Raw genomic sequence first — 6271 nt, forward strand, 5'->3', positions numbered from 1 at the left:
CTTTGTTGCAGAGAAATGGTGATGGTCTTTAGGATTTCCTCTGTAAAGAATTATACTCTCACACATGTCCTGAGTAGAAATAAAAGAACAGTTTTATTCAGTACAAGAGAACCTGGCTAGGAGGAAAGTTTAGAATTGTTCCCTCCACAACAAGACTGGGGATAACTCTTTTATAGGGCATAGATGGCATGATCACCCAAGTGAGGGTGAAAGGTCTCTTATTGGGAGGTGAGTTGAAAGCAGTCTGGTGAGGGGTTTTTCTGATTTCTGGAGTTATCTCCATCCCCTGGTGCCACTTTGGTAGCAGCCACGCCTAATAGGGTTATTTCCTCAAGGGGTGGGGGAGACTGCAATGAGGGGGGGGTCCTGTAGTTATCTAAGTCCAGAGCAGGTGCTGCTTATCTCTCTTGCTTCTTTTTGGTGTGTCTCAAGGAGAAAATTCCCAGGAAATTTCTCAGCTAGTCTATAACATTATTGTATTTATTACTTCTTCCTTTTTTCTTTCTATGGATGTTTGTATAATGGGGAAGTTATTTGATAAAGAGAATTTTCTGAATAGGTTAAATATCTGGAGAGAACCTAAAAGTCAGGGCTATGATTGAGTTATATAGAATTTCTATTTCCAAAAGAGTGCTAGTTATATATCCCTTGGAGTAAAGAAATAAAGAAATTTTCTTTCTGCTTATGTCTTTCATATCTTCAACTGATATGACTGACATTAGAGCCATGAGTCCACCACATAGAGATAGACTACAAATAAGGAGAATCCTTGAGTGGGAATGAATTTGAGTACACGTGCATCTTAATTCAATCATTGGAAAGTAAATAGAGCCCCTCATAGATAAGAGCTGTGAGCTTAAGCTTCCAGGTGATTCTAGTTAGTGAGCAATTCCCATTAAACCCACTTTCCCTCCGTTCATCCTCCTCCATCAATACTCTTTTATGACTATGATTGTTTTCTTGTGTTGTAGGAGTAATGGAGGAGGCTAAAAGGGTTAACAGATAACCTAAGACTTGAGTTACAGACAACCTAAGATCGTAGCCTCTAAGCCCCGAGCTCTAAAAGGAGTTAGTCTACACGAATTGATCAATAGTAACCTAAAACGTTAAACAGAGCCAAACTAATGTTGTGGGGATTTTTGTTATTTTGTGTGTTTTTTGCAGGGCATGAGAGTTAAGTAACTGCTCAGGGTCACTTACCTGACTCAGGTCTTCCTGCATGTTTTGGGACAACATTGCCTCGATTTACCCAAATAATTCGAGGGGACCACCAAAGTCAAGCAGACGCTCAGATTTATCATTCTCATGAGAATGGGTGACTACAAGGAAGAGATGACGCAGTGCAGTAATTGCTCTATGGAGTTGGATTTTTATGGAAATTTAAGGGAGGGGGTCCCATTGTGCACAGGGTGAGTCACAAATCTTACATCCCAATCCTCGTCTCACCCCGGGTGCTGTGATTCATGTTGTGATCAGCGTATGATGCATGCTCAGCTATGTCCAAGAGCTGGGGGGGAAAGGGGAGGGGGAAAAGGTCAAACCAAGGGAGGGGGAAAGGGTGAAACCACTCCAAAGGACTCTACCTGGTAAGGAGGGGCAAGGGGGAAGAAGAGAGTGATGGTACCAGGAGCTGTTTAGGGGTGGTGGGGATGGTGGGGATGGTGGTTTAGGCCTTAGGAATGCAAAAGGGGAGGTAGTATCTGGGTGGGGTCCGCTCTAGCACTAATAGGAGACATCTTCTCCTGCCTGGTCATGAGGTGTGTTGTAGCAACAGCATAACTAACCCATAACAAGGATGGGTTTGGAATGTAGGCAGGGGTGAGGGGGAAAGGGTACCAGGGTACATCAGGTTCAGTAAGACAAGATACATAATTTCTATTATAATATATGGAATAAAACATGAACAAAATGATCTGACTATAACAGGGATTGGGGGTTGGGTACTTTCCAGACCCCATCCTCAGAATTTAAACTGACTCAAGTCCACCTGTCCCATATACTGAATCCCGGGCCGGTGCTTTATAAACTGTGCCACGTAGCTGCCCCTGTCTGTGTTCTTATCAACAGTACTATAGTGCTTGCTTTGGTAGCACATATACTAAAATTGGAATGATACAGAGAAGATTAGCATGGCCCCTGCGCAAGGATGACACACAAATTCATGAAACAGTACTATAACCCTAAGACATCTTGCTAAGTTCCAGCAATAAAAATGTATATGCCTTTGGGCGGAGCACCTCCACTTCCTCTGTCCATCCAGGGAATCATACCCTCGTATTGGGGAAATTAATTATTGTAAACCTAAGCAAACACTCTCTTGAGGGAATTTAGATATCAACAAATACAAAGGCCAGTTCTAGGTCTTTAAACCCCCATTTTCCTAAAAGGGGAGGACATCTGAAAGACATGTTAACCTGTAAATTCAATTAATTGGGGCAGAGGAGCTATAGCTTGTGGTATCGCAGAGCAAGAAGCTATGAATAACCAAAGATGGGAATCCAGGACAGGGTTTTTATGGGGTAACTAAACAAAAGGGAACAATGAAATGAACCTTTAACAAAAGAAACCATAGAACTGCTCCTGAGTTGTCTAGACACTACTTACCTCTAAATAGAAACTACTTAATGTAGGTGGACCCTTTTACATAATAACATAAAGTCCAGGGAGTAAGGTGGGGAACCATTGGGAGGGGATAGTTTGCTAGGGGGAGATCCACAAGTCAATCAAGAGTCAGGAATGGACAAAGATTGGTTAGACCCAGGAAATCCATTGTCCTGGGAATGGAGAGTAGGTAGGGATCAGTCAGTTCTCAATAAATTTGTAGTTATCAGACAATACCTGGGAAATTAGAGCAAGGTTTTATTAAGTCTGTGCATGGGTACTACCCAGCCTATTGTAAAGAATTAATTGTTATTTGAGGTTTTAATGACTCTATCTTTTGGCTAGAATTAAAAAAAAAACCAGCACCTGGGGCTCAGTCCCAGTGCCTCTGAAAACTGCATGGTACTCCACCCACTGGTTGTAGTCGTCACCATGATGCTGGCACCTCACGTCATCACCACTCACCAACGCCTACATGGGCCTGGCAAAATTATAATGACTGGAAGCCCAGTGAAGGCAGTCATGTTGATGTAGGAGGCAATCAATTTGACCCCAAATTCCAGTCCACATCAATGTCACTGCAGTCAGGGCTGCCAGCTCATTGGCTTGGGGCTGTGTGTGGTCTGCCTGGGGTCTGGTGAGCCAGGTAGGAGTTGATTAACATAGTGAATTTCTTTAACCCACCCTCCCTCTCTTCTGCCCCATGGGTTTTTTTTTTTAATTCTAGCCAAAAGATGGGGTCATAAAAACCTCAAATAACAATTAATTCTTTACACTATGCTGAATAGGACACCAAATAATAGATTGCGTAGGTTTATATACATTCATAGTCTCATAATATTCAGTCAGGTAAGTCTTTGAAGATAGGGATGTCTCTTGAAGGTCAATAAAAAACCACCACCAAATGGCTCAGGATCTGCTTCAAAGCTGGTATGAGCTTAATCGGCTTCAGAATTACTAATTTTCTGCATGGCCAGCTAGGTATTCTTTTGGTCACTGCAAAGAAATGTCAAAGGGGCAGCTAGGTGGCACAGTGGATAAAGCACTGGCTCTGGATTCAGGAGGACCTGAGTTCAAATCCAGCCTCAGACACTTGACACTTACTAGCTGTGTGACCTTGGGCAAGTCACTTAACCCTCATTGCCCCACCAAAAAACAAACAAACAAACAAAACAAACAACAAAGCAAAGAAATGTGAAGCAATTATACTCCTTAGTCTATACAACCAGTCCTCATACAGTTCTTCTTGGTTACCTGGGTAATTAGGAAGCTCAAACAAGTTGAAGTAGTTAGGGCATTCATTTACATTAGTAAGTAGAAGTTTTGTGAGTAGGTGAAAAATTAGGAGAGATGGTAAAGAATTATGTGCAACATTATGTAAATGTTTCTCACTTGATGAATTAGCCCCAAAGTGTTTGAATCATCCCCAAGGAATAATTCACACAGGAAAATTCAATTCAACTTTTAATTGAGGTGTGTTTTTTTTTGTTTTGTTTGTTTTTAATTAAGTGTGTGCGTGAGGCACCTTTCTAGGATCTGGAGGTACCAAGAAAGAAATACATGGTTCATAAGCTGAAGTAACTTGCAACCTGCTGAAGGAAGCAACAGGTACACAGATAATGAAATGCAAATATTTTTCCATAGTGAATGAACATTAATACTGTGGGGATAAGGAAAGATCACCCTCAGGAGATTACACCTGAGTATATCATTGAATAATTCTAGTGATTCTAAGAGGTAGTATTGAATATTAAAATAGAGCTTTTGAATCTGCCTGTCTCCTACAAACAAATCAGAGAAATAATCTTTAATCTCTCCTGTAAACTAATAAATAGATCAGAGAATTATAATACCTTATATCTCCTACAAAAAAAAAAATAAAAACAGATCAGAGACATGTCTCCTACAGAACAAAACCAGATCAGAGACAAACAGAAAAACATAATATCAATTTAATATTTTGTTGTCCCAAGAAGAAAGAAATAACACATGATCATGTGTGTAGTCTTCCCTAAGAGAGACACTCAAAACCCCTCTTTCTAAGGGTTTATGTTTTCTTTTCCCTTGAGTTACAGAATAACTTCATTGACATGATACAGATCAACCCATTACAAATGTAAATCAGTTAAACAATACAAATCTGTTTAACAACTCAATTTAAGGCATATGCTAATGAATAGATAGGTGGAAACAGGAACAGGTATTATCAGAGACTGAGGAGGTCTTTCTTCCTAGGGAAAGAAGATAGTGAATGGGAATTTTGAAGGGGCATTTGAGTTTGTTTATTCTCTTGGGGAAAGTAAATAGGGACTGTCTGGTTCACTTTGAAGTCTGAACCAAGGGCATTTTGCTCCTATTAATCCAGGGTCTCATAAAATCCATTTGGATAGTAAGGTATCTCCACCAAATCCAGGTGATCCATATATTCATATTAACAGTAGTTTGGTAAGATTATATTCCAGCTGTAACATATGGCACCCACTGCTGTTGGTCAGATGTTTCCACCCTCCCCCTCAGGGATCTACAGTGCCCTTGAGGGAATGGTATTGAGAGGGGTCTACTATCTGCCATTGGCATAAGCTACCACTGATTTTGTTCTCCTAATTTTAGGGCATCCTCAGCATGTTCAAATTCATAGTTCAAATTGATTATAGAAGTCAGATGAACTTTTACAAGAATATTTACCTCAAAAGTATGGCAAAAACAAACATACAAACAGTGTAACAAATGCACCAACACAAGCATACCTTCTAAGTCTCTAGAAGAGGAGGGGTATGGCTGTCATAGCTTAACTCAATTCCCATGTGACCTAGTCCCATCAAGTTATAAATCCAAATTGCTGCTACATAGCACCTTGGCTTTTGAGAGTGGTCTTGAGGATCTGGTTGTAATATTTAACCTGGAATTCTCCTTTCAAGGTCATCATGGCTTGAACACTAGGGTCAGGGAACAATACTCCTAGGACCTATAAATGAAAAAGGATAAACAAAAGGGACCAAGACCTCGAGCCTATTTCTTAGGGCCATAGAGAATAAGGGAAGGAGAAAGTGCTTCTTCCCATCATTAAGTTTAATGCATGGTGCCAGTATTATAGGGCAGTCCATTACCCAACCAATGGAAAGAGGTTGTTCACCACCATGTGTTAGGGTAACGTAGAATATCTTTTCCAAAAGCAGGATTCTCATGTTTTCCATGTGGGTGACTTTATTTTAGATTATCTGGTCAAGCTGGTTACATAGACATAGTAATATTTTGGGGCAATTTTCATTTCTTCTTAAATGGAAAGAATGTAGATATAAACATGCATATATATGTATATTATATATATATATATGTATAACAAAGAGCTGAAAACAAATACCTATGTAATGGGGGTAATGGGGTACAGGTTGGTTTAGGGGTTGGGGTTCTTAGGAATTCCTCTTTAAAGAATTACACCCTCTTGCACACAAAAGTAGTTAGAATAAGGTGATAGTTTATTTAGGAGCAAGGGAAGGGAAGGGTGGGGGGAGGGAAACCATGAAAGAAATCCTTGGACTTTTCATGGGGAGATTGGCATAAAGCAAATGGCTCAGAGGTACCAAATTTCCTCGGACAGGAGACTGGAAGGTACTTTTATAGAGGACTGATGGGGGTGGACCATCTGCCTGTGAAAAGTTCCTTTAGTGAG

General features: G+C 40.4%; 1 non-coding gene across 1 annotated transcript; it reads left to right on the forward strand.

Annotated features, from left to right (window-relative positions):
• Positions 1-2074: 2074 nt before the first annotated feature.
• Positions 2075-2182, forward strand: LOC122733058. Its single transcript, XR_006353667.1, has one exon. It is a non-coding gene; the product is annotated as a U6 spliceosomal RNA (small nuclear RNA).
• Positions 2183-6271: the final 4089 nt, after the last annotated feature.

The sequence above is a fragment of the Dromiciops gliroides genome, chromosome 6, assembly GCF_019393635.1.
Source record: "Dromiciops gliroides isolate mDroGli1 chromosome 6, mDroGli1.pri, whole genome shotgun sequence".
NCBI lineage: Eukaryota > Metazoa > Chordata > Mammalia > Microbiotheria > Microbiotheriidae > Dromiciops > Dromiciops gliroides.